Source organism: Budorcas taxicolor, chromosome 5 (assembly GCF_023091745.1).
Source record: "Budorcas taxicolor isolate Tak-1 chromosome 5, Takin1.1, whole genome shotgun sequence".
NCBI lineage: Eukaryota > Metazoa > Chordata > Mammalia > Artiodactyla > Bovidae > Budorcas > Budorcas taxicolor.
Window position 1 is genome coordinate 102,872,642 of NC_068914.1, and position 18,456 is coordinate 102,891,097.

Below are 18,456 nucleotides of genomic sequence, written 5' to 3' on the forward strand. Positions count from 1 at the left end.
ACAATTTTTCAAATTTTTAGAACAGGTTTTTTTTTTTTGTCTTTTTTGTTTCCTAGCCAGTAGAAGTAACTGTTTACTTTCAATGAAAATAATGAAAACAGTGAATGTATTATCAGGAAAGGTTTTCTTTCTTTCTTCATTCCTTCTTTCTTTCTTTCTTTTTTTTAATTGACAAGCCCACATGTTACTTGCTTCAAATTCTAAGTTATAAAATTTAGCAATATCATCTTCAATTGTCCCTTGATCATAATTCTAATATTTACTTGCTTTTATAACTTTCTATTTCTGTTGTTTAGGATACTTCTGATATCTTTTAAAATCGTTCTGTTGCCCTTGTATTTATGTGTAGTTGTCTTATGAGCATTTAAAATTTGATATGCTAAATCACTCATACATCTATTCTAATTTTGTAACTCATAATAAGTGATGTCACTTTTAAATTTGTTTTAAATTAGATGCATCCCTTTTAAGTGAATAGAAACTATATAGCTAATGCGTCTTATTAGTGATTGTGAAGATGCTTCCATTTTTTAGAATTCAGATCATTCTGAAACTCCCATTGATATAGTTATTTCCTGTTTGACGTTTCATTATTTTAATTAGCCTGGAATACCTGTTTGGACAAATTTATTTTTAATACATGTTTATTGCTATTGATTTGTTTTATTTGATTATTAGTATGTTAGAGTGAAGTGAAGTCGCTCAGTCGTGTCCGACTCTTTGTGATCCATGGACTGTAGCCCACCAGGCTCCTCCGTCCATTGGATTCTCCAGGCAAGAATACTGGAGTGGGTTGCCATTTCCTTCTCCAGGGGATCTTCCCAACCCAGGGATCGAATCCAGGTCTCCCGCATTGCAGGCAGACGCTTTAACCTCTGCACCACCAGGGAAGCCCCATATTAGAGTACTATTAGTAAAATTAGTATTATTATTACATAATGTATCTTCTATATAATTTATGTACATTAAATATTATTACTTTCCTAATTCTCTTAGATCATTAAAGAAAAGACTAGGTCAGAAGTGGAGACAAGTTTAATTATGTGGAAGTATATTTTATAGTTTCACAATAAAAGAAAACGCCATGTATGAGTTTGGTTTGACAGAAATTTGATTATGGTGAGATTAGGAAACAGTATTAAATGTCTTTGAGAAGGATAAAATGATGAAATTTTAGGTACAAAGCAATGAAATAATTAGAAGCTATAGTTAAATATTTAGAAGGATTTCATTCTACTCTGATGAAAACTTGGATTCTTTTGAGAGGAATGTAATCTTCTTTATGGAGTTATTGAAAGCTTGCTTCACTTGCTTACTCATCAGGGTGTAAATGAAGGGGTTCAACAAAGGGGCTACAGCAGTGGCGGGCACTGAGACACCTTAATTTATGGCCACCTCTTCCTTTGCCAAGGGTTTGACATAGATGAAGATACAGCTTCCATAGGTGATGGAAACTACAATCATGTGGGATGAGCAGGTAGAAAAGGCATTTTTCCTGTGTTGGACTGAGGGAAACCTCAGAATTGTCCTAATGATGTATGTGTAGGACAGAAATACAGATACTAGAGTGATAATGAGGGCAAATACAGCCACAAGGATAACTATTTGTTCTATTACCCACGTATCTGAGCACAAGATCTTTAGGAGGGGACCAGCATTGCAGCTAAAATGATCAATGACATTGGAAATATTCTAGCTGGAGCCTAAGGGGTTGGGATGATCATCATCAAACCTGAAACCCAACAGCTGAGGACTAAGAAGGTCCAGACTCTATTGTTCATGATGGTCGTGCAATGTGGGGGTTTACAGATGGCCGCATAGTGGTCATAGTACATGGCTGCCAGCAGAAAAAATTCTGATGCTCCAAAGAGAATAACAAAAAAATATTTGACTTGTGCAAGTATTGTAGGTGATGGTATTGTCCCCAGTTGATATACTGTACAGAAACCTAGGAATACAGACAGTGGTAAATGAAACTTCCAAGAAGGAAAAATTTCTGAGGAAGAGGTACATAGGAGTTTTAAGATGGGAATCTACCAGTGTGAGGGTGATGATCATCAAGTTCCCTGTTACACTCAAAAGGCAAGTGAGAAATAGAAAGATGGAAGCAGAATTTGCAGTTGTGGGTCATTTGTCAGTCCCAGAAGGATGAAAGTTGTTATTGCTGTGTGGTTTTTCACCACTGAGTTTTGAAATCTATCTAATTGACAAGGGAAAATCAAAGAGATTTTATGAGGAGGTTGGTATATGAATTCTGTACCAAAACACTCTGCAATTACAGCCAAACAAACCAGTCTACATTTACTTATCCCTTCACATCAGTCTACATTTCTTTATGCCTTCACATTGGTCTACATTTAGTTAGCCCTTCACATTATAATCAAGATCATCACTGTTCTGACAGTCTTTCTGAATTTACAAGCTTGAGAGAGGATTATTCCTTTAGGATTTATGTTATTATCAAACCAACTCTTTCTAAGATCATTGTTTGTCCCTTAAAATTTACAAATGTTTGTTAATTCACGACATGGACTAAATTTACAAAAAAGTAGTGAAAAAAGATAATACTACTTCTTGTGTATTTAACCTTTTTTTAAATCCAAGACAAACTTTGTATATGGGATGTATCCAGATGATGAAGATGAATTATCTTCAACTCTTACTTTATAAGGATTCTTTAAAGGGTGAGATGTATCTCTCCTGAAAAACATAGAAGAATGATGACAAAATACAGCCTGGATCCTGACATTTTCCACTGTCCATTTATTCTTTTCTACTTGTTTTCCTATTCTTAATTCATAGTTGGTTTCAAGCACTACTGTTTTATCTATTGGAGAAGGAAATGGCAACCCACTCCAGCATTTTGCCTGGAGAATCCCATGGACAGAGGAGCCTGGTGGGCTACTGTCCTTGGGGTTGCAAAGAGTCGGACACAACTGAGCACTCATTTTATCTATAGTGTGAAGTAAGATTGTGCCCTTTGCAGAAGAAATATGCTCATGTGCATTCATGTTATTTTTCAGGTAACTGACTGTGGTTCCTGACACTTTGAAGTGACAACTTTTTTAGTATCATCAAAATTATTCTTCCATGCTGTGCCTGTTTTCATTATGGTTTCAATGCCTTTGAAAAGATATTAGTGTCTTATCTTCTCATCTCATCCCTGCTCAATTTATCCTTTAAGCTTCTTCAACCTGACCTTTAATTCCAATGACCCCCTGATCTTCTAACACTATAAAATTATATTACATTTGAAATCAATGGCACATTTTTGCAGCTATTTTACCTGGAATCAATATGTTCTTTAAATTAAATTTCAGTTATTTTTCACATCTAAAAGTACTAACCACTATATCATCATGGCAAGAAACTGGGGACCCAATTAGTCATTTTTCAAAGGGATCCTAAACCATCATTCTCATTTTTCTAATTTTGAATCTCTTTTTTTTAGTGTCTTACACAGTCTTTTCATTCTCTACTCGTCTACAAAATATCACTGTTTCCTAGTATTCTATCTTGAGAGCTCTTCCTTTTTGTCTTCTGTTTGGTATTCTTCTTTCTGCATATTCTCCAAGCACATTTCAGTTAGTAGAATTGATCTGTCCTTTATTTGGTGGATTACAAAGGCCAGGAGTTTTACAAATAAAAATCATTGTTAAGTGTATATCACCAGTTAGACGTTTCACGGACACCTCACAGACTATCAGGACGAAAGGCTCTCCCCTCTGGATCCAGAGGGACAGGGTCGGTGGCCCACTGGCAGGGATGTTGCAAGATATCACTATGCTGATGAAGTTCTGGGTGGTCAAAGCTATGATTTTTCAGTAGTCACGTATGGATATGAGAGTTGGACATAAAGAAGGCTGAAAGCCGAAGAATTGATGCTTTTGAACTGTGATGTTGGAGAAGACTCTTGAGAGTTCCTTGGACAGCAAGGAAGTCAAACTAGTCAATCCTAAAATAAATCAACACTGAATATTCACTGGATGCTGAAACTGAAGCTCCAATACTTTGGCCATCTAATGTGAAGAACCGACTCATTGGAAAAGACCTTGATGCTGGGAAAAATTGAAGGCAGGAGAAGGGGGTAACAGAGGGCAAGATGGTTGGATAGCATCACCGACTCAATGGATGTGAGCTTGAGCAAACTCTAAGATAGTGAAGGACAGGAAAGCCTGGCATGCTGCAGTTCATGGGGTCGCAAAGAGGGGGACACAATTTAGTAACTGAACAGTAACAATTTGGTAGGTGGGTTATGTTTCCAAAATTGGACATGACTTAGTGACTGGACAACAACAATGCCTTCTGCATATACAAAGATACACTAGTATCCATATGCATTTTTGCACTTTTGACACACACAACTTTTTTGTAAATGTCTTGTTACTTCTAGGGTACACGGCTCCTCTGTGAATTTTTAATTTTTTAAATTGTAGCAAATCTCCCAAAGTGTTCCCACTATATTTATTGAAAAAAATATGCCTATAATTGTCCCATACAGTTCAAAGTCTTGTTGTTCAGGAATCAACTGAACAATATTAGCAGTAAATTAGCACTGGATTGGTTTCTTTCACACTGATTCTCAATTAGAAGCCAAATATAGAATGGCCTTTCTATTACCCCTAGGTGGTGGGAGTATGGTTGAGTTTTTAAAATATAGTAGAAATCTCAAGAGTTTGGAATCAGACACACTCAAAAAAGAACTCTGACATATACAGAGATCCACAGCAACATTCAGTAAATTATAAACATCATAGTTATTATTAAGCTTTTACTCATACTGCAAAATAGTTTTCTGCTCCATTTCCACAGCTACTGATCTCATTCTCTCATGAACCAACTGTGACTAAATCACAGCTACACAGTTAATATTGCTTCTCTTATTAGAGAACAGAGAACAGGATGTTAATTCTGATTGTCTTCAGTTCAGTTCAGTCATTCAGTCATGTCCCAGTCTTTGTCACCCCATGGACTGCAGCCTGCCAGGCTTTCCTGTCCATCACCAACTCCCAGAGCTTGCTCAAATTTGCTGGGGTCCAGCCCCAGTGGATCCAGGGAATTCGAAGCGGGGACGGCTTTGGCGTGAGAAAAACTTATTTGTTTATTAATATAAGATTAGATTAAGAAACAACAGTGTAGTAGGAAGATTAAGTGGAGAGAAGAGGCTGATTAACTTGGGTTACGTGGAAAACCAATAAAGCTCCAGACAAGGAGCTTGCACCGTCTACGTTAGGCCACCGGTGCCCGTTTGAATATCGGAGAGTGCCCCGCCTTGGGCTCTCTCTCTTACGGATCTTAGAAGCCGGGACAAGTAAGTAGACGCAGTGAGCCTCCATGCCCCAGATGGGAATTCAGCCTGAGATTAGAGTAAAGAGGAGACACGGGGAAAACCTGTCCAGGAACTGGCGCTCCTTCTATTGTCGTTCAAGGCCTTTTACACTTTTGATTATACATAGAGATCAATGGGTAATACAAAATTATGTAGCGTTCACAGCCCAGACTCTTTCTGTAGATCTTTTTGTATACAAAAGGTCTCAGGTGATTTACAGTATCTTCTGGCCGAGAGGCTTGTTAACACTTTTTGGCTCTCTTCCTTAATGAATGTTAATTTCGTTTCCCCTAAGTGTTTTTCTTTAATCTGCATCTCCTTAAAGCGCTAAAGTTACATCTCTATAGAACAAAGGCACAGTGGGTTATAACAAAGAAGGTACTTAACTCAAAGATCTAATGTTGCTAATACCAGGTTTACTACTTGTTTTTCTATATACCAACTATATCTAAAAATAAAGGATATGAAAATTTGGCAGCAAGTATTGGCTCAACAAATGAAACCTTTAATCAGTCCTATTCTAATGTTTTTGACTCTCCGGAAGCCCCTACATTCCTAGGATGTTTTAAGCTTCCTGTGCCTCCTGCTGTCAGGAGGCCTCAAACAATCACGTATGCAGGTGTACGAGTCCTGCAGGCAGGCTGAAATACTCTTTCAAATGCAGAAGACTAAAGCCCTGAATTGACTTTTTCCAGAGAATGTCAGAAGAGTGGAAAAGCAGGCAGATTCTTATTTTTTGGGGGGTGGATGCTCAGGAAATTCCAGGGGGAAAACCTGAGGTCTGATTAGCCTTGCCACCAGAGCTCTGCTGCATGACCTTGTCACGGGTGGAATTCCTCACGCTGGCTCCCGGCACAAATTCATGTCCATTGAGTCAGTGATGTCATCCAACCATCTCATCCTCTGTCGTCCCCTTCTCCTGCCTTCAGTCTTCCCCAACATCAGGGACTTTTCCAATGAGTCAGTTCTTCACACCAGGTAGCCAAAGTATTGGAGTTTCAGCTTTAGCATGCCTTCCAATGAATATTCAGGACTGATTTCCTTGAGGATTGACTGGTTTGATCTCCTTGCAGTCCAAGGGACTCTCAAGAGTCTTCTCCAACACCACAGTTCAAAAGCATCAATTCTTTGGTGTTCAGCTTTCTTTATAGTCCAACTCTCACATCCATACATGACTACTGGAAGAACTATGGTTTTAACTATCCGGACCTTTGTCAGCAAAGTAATGTCTCTGCTTTTTGATATCCTGTAGGTTGGTCATAACTTTTCTTCCAAGGAGCAAGGTTTTTTTTTTTTTTTAAATTTCATGGCTACAGTCACCATCTGCATTGATTTTGCGGCCCCCCAAAATAAAGTATCTCACTGTTTCCCCATCTATTTGCCATGAAGTGATGGAACCAGATGCCATGATCTTTCTTTTTAGACTGTTGAGTTTTAGGCAAGCTTTTTCACTGATTGTCTTAATGGCAAAATTTTCCTACTTATTTGACCTATGCAGTTCAGTTCAGTCATTCAGTCATGTCCGACTCTTTGCGACCCCATGAATTGCAGCACGCCAGGCCTGCCTGTCCATCACCAACTCCCAGAGTTCACTCAGACTCACGTCCATTGAGTCCGTGGTGCCACCCAGCCATCTCATCCTCTGTCGTCCCCTTCTCCTCCTGCCCCCAATCCTTTCCAGCATCAGAGTCTTTTCCAATGAGTCAACTCTTCGCATGAGGTGGCCAAAGTATTGGAGTTTCAGCTTTAGCATCATTCCTTCCAAAGAAATCCCAGGGCTGATCTCCTTCGGAAAGGACTGGTTGGATCTCCTTGCAGTCCAAGGGACTCTCAAGAGTCTTCTCCAACACCACAGTTCAAAAGCATCAATTCTTCGGCACTCAGCCTTCTTCACAGTCCAAATCTCACATCCATACATGACTACTGGAAAAACCATAGCCTTGACTAGACGGACCTTAGTTGGCAAAGTAATGTCTCTGCTTTGAATATGCTATCTAGGTTGGTCATAACTTTTCTTCCAAGGAGTAAGCGTCTTTTAATTTCATGGCTGCAGTCACCATCTGCAGTGATTTTGGAGCCCAAAACCTGTAGTTTGCTTTTTAATTTTTCCGGTTTTCTAAATGATCCTTTATCCAAACTTTATTTTTATTTATTTTTTTATAGATCCCCTTTTATTGCTAAATATCAATGATGTGTATCCAAACTTTAAATTTAACCAGCGTTTGTTCTAGTTTTCCTCTTGAGAAACACAATATCACTTTTAAGTCATATTTTCCATCTTCATATTTTATTAAATAAGTGTAAATATATCTTCTCATTTTTCAGAAGACAAAAATCTTGTCATTCTCCTAATTTATAATGGTATTATCCTTTCAGAAACCTTCCCACAAATGCAAGGGCAAAGGTGATATTTGTCTTAATGGCCTTTGTCCTCACAGCTGAAAGCCACCTGAAAACCCTACTTCTCCCTGCCTGACTTCTCATGGTTTACTTGGCTGTGCATTGATGGTACTGTAAGGTAAGCCCTGACAGTTGACTTTTCTTTTCATAATGCAAGTGCCTGACTTATGCTTTGATAGTCAGGGCATCCACTTCAAAGTAGGCATCAATAAACACATTGCCAGCCACCAGACTAGGTAAAAATCCAGGCCAACACCGCCCTCCACCCCTCCTGTCAGGCTCCTTTGTTCTAGAGAGCTTGAAAGTGAAGTGAAAGTGTTAGTCACTCAGTCTTGTCTGACTCTTTGTGGCCCCATGGACTGTAGCCTGCCAGGCTCCTCTGTCCATGGGATTCTCCATAAAAGAATACAGGAGTGGGTAGCCATTGCCTTCTCCAGGGCATCTTCCCCACCCAGGGATTGAACCTGGGTCTCCTAGGTTGCAGGCAGATTCTTTACTGTCTGAATGACTGATCGTTCGGTTCTCCTGTTTTTTCTCTTCCCAGGCTTTAGAATGCCTCACTTGTGTCTTAAGTTCACCATTAAAGAGTGAGCCCTTGAGACTCTGCCTAGTCTCCTCTAACCCTTTTCCATTTCTCTTCCCATCACCTCAGTGTGTGGCCACAAATGTGCCGTATGCTTTCCAGGATCTGTAAGAAATATAGTTTTAAAGTTTTCTGATATTTTGTTATGGCTAAAGGGAGTCTTGTAATCATAAGAGCCACAGGTCCAGTCTTATCTATAGGCTGAGACCTGTGCAGACCATGCCTGTACTCCTACACCCTGAAATTCTCCTGAACTTACTCTTATATAATGAAGCAACACCAAACTTTTCTGTCATCCCTGCCTCCCATTAAAGCACATCCACTTAATTCTATGTCAAGAGTTGCTTCCACCTGGCTATTGGGAAATCTGAGACAGCCTATTTTAAATGGAAATATTCCATCCAGTGTCTACTACCTGTCAAGCACAGAGCTAGGTTCTGTATTATAAAACTCATTCAACTTATACTAGAATCCTCACTGTAGCCATTAATTAATGTGCTACCCTCTTCTTCCATTGCAGAAGGCAATGGCAACCCACTTCAGTACTCTTGCCTGGAAAGTCCCATGGACGGAGGAGCCTGGTAGGCTGCAGTCCATGGAGTCACAAAGAGTCCGACACGACTGAGCGACTTCACTTTCACTTTTCATTTTCATGCATTGGAGAAGGAAATGGCAATGTTCTTGCCTGGAGAATCCCAGAGACGGCAGAGCCTGATGGGCTGCCGTCTATGGGGTGGCACAGAGTCGGACACGACTGAAGTGACTTAGCAGCTTCTTCCATAAAAAATTACATTTAACTACATTATTTAACCAGAGAAGGCAATGGCATCCCACTCTGGTACTCTTGCCTGGAAAATCCCATGGATGGAGGAGCCTGGTAGGCTGCAGTCCACGGGGTCACTAACTGTCGGACACGACTGAGCGACTTCACTTTCACTTTTCATTTTCATGCATTGGAGAAGGAAATGGCAACCCACTCCAGTGTTCTTGCCTGGAGAATCCCAGGGATGGGGCAGCCTGGTGGGCTGCCGTCTATGGGGTCACACAGAGTCCGACATGACTGAAGCGACTTAGCAGCAGCACATTATTTAACGTGTTACTCCGAACAGGATTCATCAAGGAGGTTCACAGTATAGATTCTTCTTCTCAGAGAGACCAAATGTTTTTAACCAGGTAGTGGAGTGGAGAGGTTAGATGCCCATGAAAGAATAAAAATTACACTATTTTGGTATGATGATCAAGGGTTTTATACGCATATTAATGCTTAAAATATACCCAGACAATTAAGGAAGTCTGTTGCCTTACTTGGACATCATTACTTACATCTATCTACACTTGCTTTCCAATTAGGCTGCCCCGATATCACATTCAATCACTTATATATATATGTGTGTGTGTGTGTGTGTGTGTATATATATACACACACATTATATATATATATACACATTATATATTATATATATATTAATATTAAATACATATTATCATTATATATAATGTTATACAATATTATATACATATACAATGTATATAATATATAATATATTAATATATATAGTAATATTTAATATTATTAATATTAATATATAATGATATACTGTGATATATGATATGTAATATAATATAATATATATGTATATGTATATATGTACACTTGCCTTCCAATCAGGCTGCCCTGATATAACATGCAATCACTTATTTTATATATATATATGTATGTCTGTATATATATATATATGTATATATACACATTATAATTTCAGATACACATGAAAGAGACAAGGTAGCTTCTTCCCCTGTATTATGAGTTTTATTTTGTTAATATTATCTGTGACAATTATGTATATTCTTCAGCAAGAAGAAAAAACTCTATTTCTGTTCAGGGAACAATCAGTTCAGTTCAGTCTCTCAGTCATGTCTGACTCTTTGTCACCCCATGAATCACAGCATGCCAGGCCATCCAGCATTCTCATCCTCGGTCATCCTTTTCTCCTCCTGCCCCCAATCCCTCCCAGCATCAGAGTCTTTTCCAATGAGTCAACTCTTCACATGAGGTGGCCAAAGTACTGGAGTTTCAGCTTTAGCATCATTCCTTCCAAAGAAATCCCAGGGCTGATCTCCTTCAGAATGGACTGGTTGGATCTCCTTGCAGTCCAAGGGACTCTCAAGAGTCTTCTCCAACACCACAGTTCAAAAGCATCAGTTCTTCGGCGCTCAGCCTTCTTCACAGTCCAACTCACATCCATACATGACCACTGGAAAAACTATAGCCTTGACTAGACGGACCTTAGTCGGCAAAGTAATATCTCTGCTTTTGAATATGCTATCTAGGTTGGTCATAACTTTTCTTCCAAGGAGTAAGCATCTTTTAATTTTACGGCTGCAGTCACCATCTGCAGTGATTTTGGAGCCCCCCCAAATAAAGTCTGACACTGTTTCCACTGTTTCTGCATCTACTTCCCATGAAGTGATGGGACCGGGTGCCATGATCTTCATTTTCTGAATGTTGAGCATTAAGCCAACTTTTTCACTCTCCTCTTTCACTTTCATCAAGAGGCTTTTGAATTCCTCTTCACTTTCTGCCATAAGGGTGGTGTCATCTGCATATCTGAGATTATTGATATTTCTCCTGGCAATCTTGATTCCAGCTTGTGTTTCTTCCAGCCCAGTGTTTCTCATGATGTACTCTGCATATAAGTTAAATAAGCAGGGTGACAATATACAGCCTTGATGTACTCCTTTTCCTATTTGGAACCAGTCTGTTGTTCCATGTCCAGTTCTAACTGTTGCTTCCTGACCTGCATACAGATTTCTCAACAGGCAGGTCAATAATGGGTATTAATTATTTACAATGACAGTTAGGAAAATATGTCCCATCTGAAAAGTCTCTGGGTTCCTGCTGTTTCTCCATCATTGAATTAAATAGTATGTCCCTGGAGACATCAATTGGTTATATCTACAATTTTTCACTCCATTGGTTTTAAAATATTTCCTGCAAATGACATGAACCTCTCTGAAAAGACTAAGTCTTCTCTTCCTTTGAACATGTGCCTTATAAAATCCCTTGAGGTACATAAGGCAAGGCCAACCTTGCTTTACATGAATCATCACAGGAAAAGACATTCATGCAGAGAAACTAATGAAAAATTCTAAAAAGTAAAAGTGCAGATCTGGCTCAACTAAGATGAAGACACTAACAAAGCTAATGGCAAACATCATTTAGTGCCACCCTAGCTCTTAAATTCTCAAGATTTTTCTATACATCAATAAGTAATGGAAACTGTTTCCTTTGGTGACTCTTTCACCCTCCAAAGGAGTGGTCTCTTTGCGAGCCTCTCATACCAATCAATAGCTTATACAAGGAGAGTAAAAGAATATTCTTTGTTTTCAAACTGTGAGATTTTTCCTATCTCTTCAATCCTTTTTTTACTGTGTAAGTCCTATTTTGCCTTTGTTAGGTAAGATCAATTTATTCACAGTTTCTCTTTTAAGCAAATAAAACAGTATACTAATAGTCCACAATGCCTTATTCTTTGACTTGTCCTTGACTGTGGTTTCTCTAATAATTTATTTTGTCTTAACTACTTCAAGACTGCAAAAAGGCTATAATAAGTAGAATAAGCTGTGAAGTAACTAAAATCTGTTATCCCTGAAGTCATCTTTTTCTCATACTTCTCCTTCTGAATGCACACCACCCCAAAATTGTTAGTGAAATACTCTCCTCAACCTTGCTTTATCCTCTGCAGTGCCTCATAAACAGTAAAAAGTGTATCTCTCTGCTGAGTCATCAAATTACTGTCTGTTGAGTAAGTTAGATATTAAGGGCTTCCCAGGTGGCTCCAGTGGTAAAGAACCCGCCTGACAGTTCAGAAGATATAAGAGACTAGGGTTCGATCCCTAGGTTGGAAAGATCCCCTGTAGAAGGGCCTGGCAACCCACTGCAGTATTCTTGCCTGGAAACTCTCCAAGAACAGAGGAGCCTGGCAGACTACAGTCCATAGGGTCGCCTAGAGTCTGACACAACTGAAACAACTAAGCATGCACAAAATAGATGCTGAGGAAAAATTAAAATATTTTTGCTTAAATTTTTCATTATAAAATGCAATCTAGAATTTAGATTTATAATTTAGAAAATGTTGATAGTTTAAGCAGTGTAATAGTCTTTTGGGATATAAATTCCAGGGATTTGAAAGGTATGTTTCTGTATATTCTTGAATTAAACTGCATAGGTGCCAACTTATCAGTGTAAAAATATAGCCCTGGTTATGACCTGAATTTTACAAAGGACTATTGGATATTTCATACTATGTCTGCTGCAAGTTTCCATATTACAAACTGAAACAAGTTTAAGCACATCATACAAGAAAATAACAACACATATTTCTTACTCTTATCTCTCAAAAGAGAAAGTAGTTCTCCTAGCTCCCTTATGGTACTTATTCATTTGGCAATTTTTCCTGGCTTCAGCCGGCAGCTCCCTACTCTGATTGCCTGTGTGTGATAAGGGAGATGCCCCTCTGCACTGGTCTCACAGGATCTTCACCTTACATTTTCTCTCTGGTCATCTTTGGAGGGTCTTCAATATTGCATCTTCCATTTTCATATCAGATAGAGACTTTCATTAGAGACTCTCTTATTTTAAACTTTGGAAACACTTTCCTTTGGACTCTGTCATGAGGCAAGGAGGACCAGAAGTAAGGGAGGAGAACAAAAGGAATTTCTTTGGGATGTGGAAGAACTATGATGGTTCTAAGCAGGGAGCTGGCTTTCCTAGTCCAACATTAAGGATATTTACAGTCTTATGCTCAATCTTCTGGAGGTTCCTTGGGATCATCTGAATGAATAAAGTAAATAATCCTCAGTAACCTAGGTTCTGACATCACTAACGAACCTTTTGCTTAATGAACTTCGGCAAAGCAAGAAAGCCAGGCTGCAGCAGGGACACTGTCTTTTGAGAGGGTAGATGGAACAATGGCATCAAACAGAGGACAGGTTCCCATTTTACTAATAGAAAAACAAACAGACAAACATATTTAATCCCCTACTACATTTCCTAAAAATATGAGGTTTTAATAATTAACCTATTTTGCTTTCATTTGGGATTTTCCATAACATTTTATGAACTTTTTGATCAATCTAATCTAATCTAGTTTTATTTATTATTAGGATTTATGATATTGGGGACTATATTATAGGATTTGGCTATTATAATGTCAAGAACTATTCAAATTTTGGGTCGAGGACATAGAAGAGGTTAAAAGAGTGCATTTGATTAAAATTTATAAAAGTTATGATTTTATATGTAGAACTTCATATAAGAATGAATCATACTGAGAAAGTACTATTATGTAACTACACACAGATTTAGTCCTAGGTATTTTATTATTCTATTTTTATCCCCTTTACTATTTTTTTTTTTGTTAATGTATATATGTGATATATCTAACCAGTATTTTTTCAATTAGTAAAGGCCATGATCTTAATAAATATATCTTATAACAAGTTATATTTTTGCTCTAAGATTCTTCAAAAACATGTAACCACATTAGGAATAAATTATAGTTTCTTTGTATGGGTTTGCCAATGGAATTTACCTTACCATAGAGTTGTATTATTGCACAGCTTTAAAGAGAAACTTTTTTTTTTTTATGAAATCTATCATGCATGAAAAACAGGGTACAGTCATAGAGGTATCCACTCTATAGGTTAAGAAACAGAACATCCACTGTACCTTAGAAACCTCTTGTTTGTCCTCTGTAATCACATCCTTCTCAACTGCTGCCTGTTGAATTAATTGACCACTTAGTTCCTGTTTGCACTCTTCTTCAACCTGCTCTGTGCTGGAGGAGGCTGGCCCATGAGGACTAGGCACAAGCTCCTTTTTCCAGTGGACTTTACTTTGTTTAACCATTGAAAGACCCTTGTAATATCATTGTCAAGTCTTACATCAAAATTATACTGCTTTCATTTTTTGAAATTTGTACATACTCTTTTAGTTATGCCTGGAAAGCTCTGTGTAGAACTGGTATTATTATTATTTTTTGTATGCATTTGCTAAATACTTTGTAGAAACCATTAGATTCTGGATTTTTTAATGAGTTGTAATAACTATACAAGTATTCAAATTTTATATTTTTTCTGTACCAGTTATAATATATTTTATAGAACAATACTATTTACAAACTTATTGGAAAAATTATAATTATCTTACTTTCATGTCTATGTTTATGTGCAGTGATGTGCTATTTCTCAATACAATGCTTGGATTTCTCTTTTTTTTCCTAAACACTCAAAAAAGATTTTATTATCTCAGTAGTCCACTTATTTTCTTTTGCCTTGCTGTCCTTCATTTTCTGCCTATTCTCTATTTCCTTTTTCTATAATTTCTGCTTTATTCTTTACTACTTTTTTTCTTTGAAGTTTAGTTAAGTTTAATGTCTTGCCTATTTCCTTTCCATTAATGCTGAAATAATTGGTTTCAAGATTGTATCAATTTTTTTTTTCTAATGGGATTTGGACTCCACATATGCTGCTAGTCACCACTTTTTCTGTATCTTACAAATTTGATACTCTGTAACTTTATATGACAGAGGAGCCTGGCAGGCTAGACCATGCTGTCTGTAAAAAGTTGGACAGAAATCACTTCCTTTGTCTTTCTAGTTCTTCCATTGTTTGTTGTTGTTTAGTCACTAAGTGGTGTCCAACTCTTTTTGACTCCATGGACTGTAGCCCGTCAGATTCCTCTGTCCATAGGATTTCCCAGGCAAGAATATTGGAGTGGGTTTCCATTTCCTTCTCCAGGGGATTGTCCAGACCCAGGGATCAAACGTGTGTCTCTTGAGTCTCCTGTATTGGCAGGTGGATTCTTTACCACTGTGCCACCTGGAAAGCCCATGGGATGTGCATAGGTTGCTAATGCTGGCAGTTTCAGACTTGCATGTGGAAAGGATGGTTTGTAAGAGAAATCTCCATATCTGGTGTCATCACTAGGATAAGTATCTCAGGTAATTTTCATAGTGAAGATGATGCTTTTCCTGTTTTCATGTTTCTCTAATTAACATTGTTTGACACATAAATTTTGATATTTGCTTGTATATCAGATATTCCTATATTCCATAAATTTGTTCCAAGTTCTTTTAAAGAAAAAATTAAGGCAGTGAATATATATATATTCTTATATATTCACATAAATAAATAAAAACATACACAAGTAAATATATATACAATGTAAGTACATGTGTATGTTGTTGTTTAGTTGTTGAGTCGTATTTAACTCTTTGTGACTTCATGAACACACCATGAAGCCCACCAGGCTTCCCTGTCCTGTGCTGTCTCACCAAGTTTATTCAAACTCATGTCACTGAGACATTGATGCCATTCAAGCATCTCATCCTCTGTCACCCACTTCACCTCTTGCCCTCAATTTCCCCCAGCATCAGGGTCTTTTCCAAAGAGTTGGCTTTTTGTATCAGGAGGTTAAATTATTGGAGCTTCAGCTTTAGCACCAGTCTTTTCAATGAATATTCAGGGTTGATTTCCTTTAAGATTAACTGGTTTGATCTCCTTGCTTTCCAAAGGACTCTCAAGAGTCTTCTTCAGCACCACAGTTCAAAAGCATATATTCTTTGGCACTCAGCCTTCATTACCGTCCAGCTCTCACATCCAAACATGACTGCTGGAAAAATCATAGTTTTGACTGTATAGACCTTTGTTGGCAAACTGATATCTCTGCTTTTTAATACACTGTCTAGGTTTGTCACAGATTTCCTTCCAAGGAGTAAGCATCATTTCATTTTGTGGCCTCAGTCATCATCCACATTGTGTAGGTACATGATTTTATACATTTATATGATTTAATACACTTAAATGATCCTTTTATACATTTATAGCTAAAAAGACTAGTGCCATATGCTGTTTGAATAAATTAGGCTGTGATAAATATCATCACAATGAATATTATTGGAAGTACCTATATTAATAGAAGACTAGCTTCAGCCATTTCCTTACGTTATATCATAGGGAAATGCTATGGATCATTCCATAATGATTTTGTGCTTATATATATATATAGAGAATTGTATTTTAAGAGCAAAACCAATATAGTATTTTAAAGTAAAATAAAGTAAAAATAAAAATTAAAAAAAAGAATATTGGATCCAAAACACCATAAACAATTATATATTTCTGAGAATCAACAAAAGAAGACAGAAGAGCTAAAACAATTATTTATTGTTTCTCTGGTAAAAGTTGCTGTGTGTTTCAGTTATAAATTTTCATGAAATCAATGGTTTGGAGGATAGTATCTTTCTCATAATATCCTTAAATGCTTGTTTCACCTGCTGGTTCCGTAAGGTATAAATAAATTGGTTCAGCATAGGAGCCAAGGAGGCATCAAGTATAGCAACCCCCTTTGTCAAAGCAATCCTTTCCTTCGCTGAGGTTTTCACATACGTGAAGATGCAGCTTCCATAGAGGGATTGAGACAACAATCATATTGGAGAAGCAGACTGAAAAAGCCTTTTTCATTTCTTGAGCAGAGATTCTCAGAATTGATCTGAGGATATAGAAGTAGGAGAGGACGCTCAAGGTGGACATGAGCGTCAGCACAGCTAAAACAAAACTCAAGAGCTCTAGTGTGCTGGTGTCTGTGCAGGAGAGTTCCAATAAAGGAAAGGAATCACATGTGAAGTGGTAAATGACATTAGAGTCACAGAAATCCAGCTGCAGCCCCAAGGTCAGTGGTGGAAAGATCACTAAGAATCCAGCCAGCTAAGAGCCGCCTACAAGCTGGTAGCAGATCTTGTTACTCATGATGGTCATATAATGCAGAGGTTTGCAGATAGTCACGTAACGATCATAGGACATAGATGCCAGGAGAAAAAACTCTTGAACTGAATAGAATCAAGAAAAATAGCTGAGCTACACAAGTGTTATAGGAGATAGATTTGTCTCCATTAGAATGCTCATCAAAAATCCAGGGATACAGACAGAAGTAAATGAGATTTCTAAGAAGGAGAAATTCTTGAGGGAAAAATACATGGGAGTCTTCAGATGGGAATCCAGCAGTATAAGAATGATGATAGTCAGATTTCCACAAACACTCAGCACATATGTGAGAAATGAAGAATATCACAGCTTGTATTTCTATATTATCAGTCAGACCAAGTAGGATTAAATCTGTCACTGATGATCTGTTGCTCACTTCTGGCTGTTGATTTTTGGCAAATCTTGTGGCATAATCAAGACAGACAACAGTAAATGGGTTAGACAAGCATAAATATTAACATCTTCTTTTTAAAGTAATAATTGTGTCTTCACCAAAATTATGTACATTCTTCATTTCTTCCAGTTTCATTATTCATCTTAGATTTGTGTCTTTTGTTTAATATAAGTCTTATTACTCTGCATAATGTCCTTTGATTTCTTGCTACATGTTCACTCTGCTTTCATTTACCATAATTGCTACTTGGGAAATCTAGTGATTGAACATGAGCTCTTCTCATGCTTCACTGTTGAGCTAACATGGAGAGAACCTTACTCTTTTGTTATTTAAGCTTTTTAGAATAAAAAGTACTAACTGATGATGGCAATAATTGGTCAACCCAAATCTAATTAATATAGGTCAGTGACATTCTGAATGCTCTCTGAGAAAATAGCCAATCATACACTTACTTGTTCATATATTTCCCATTTCTTCTAAAAATTAGAGTATAAGTCATTCTAATGCTGTATGTAGAACATTTATGTATATTAAAATGATTTATATAAATAAATAAAATATTTTGTAACCAAATACTTATTTCATTTTCACATATATTAATGAGGCCTCTGAACACCCAAATTTCTTTTTGCATTACTTAACATGAAAATTTAAGTTCACGTTTTTACTTATTGGTTCCAGGCATATGTGTAAGTCACTTCAATCGTGTCTGACTCTTCACAACCCTATGGACTGTAGGCCACCTGGCTCCTCTATCCGTGGGATTATCCAGATAAGAATACTGGAGTGAGTTGCCATGCTCTCCTCCAGGGGATCTTCACAACCCAGTGATCAAACCCATGTCTCCTGCGACTCCTGCATTGCAGGTGGATACTTCACTGCTGAGCCACCGGGGAAGCCCTCATGGTTTCATAATGCCTGATA

At 37.6% G+C, this 18,456-nt stretch overlaps 2 pseudogenes; both read right to left on the reverse strand.

The window, feature by feature from the left end:
• Window positions 1-1,233: 1,233 nt before the first annotated feature.
• On the reverse strand, window positions 1,234-14,223 carry LOC128048164 (olfactory receptor 6C2-like; annotated as a pseudogene).
• A 2,362-nt stretch (window positions 14,224-16,585) lies between these two features.
• Window positions 16,586-18,031, reverse strand: LOC128048165 (olfactory receptor 6C76-like; annotated as a pseudogene).
• Window positions 18,032-18,456: the final 425 nt, after the last annotated feature.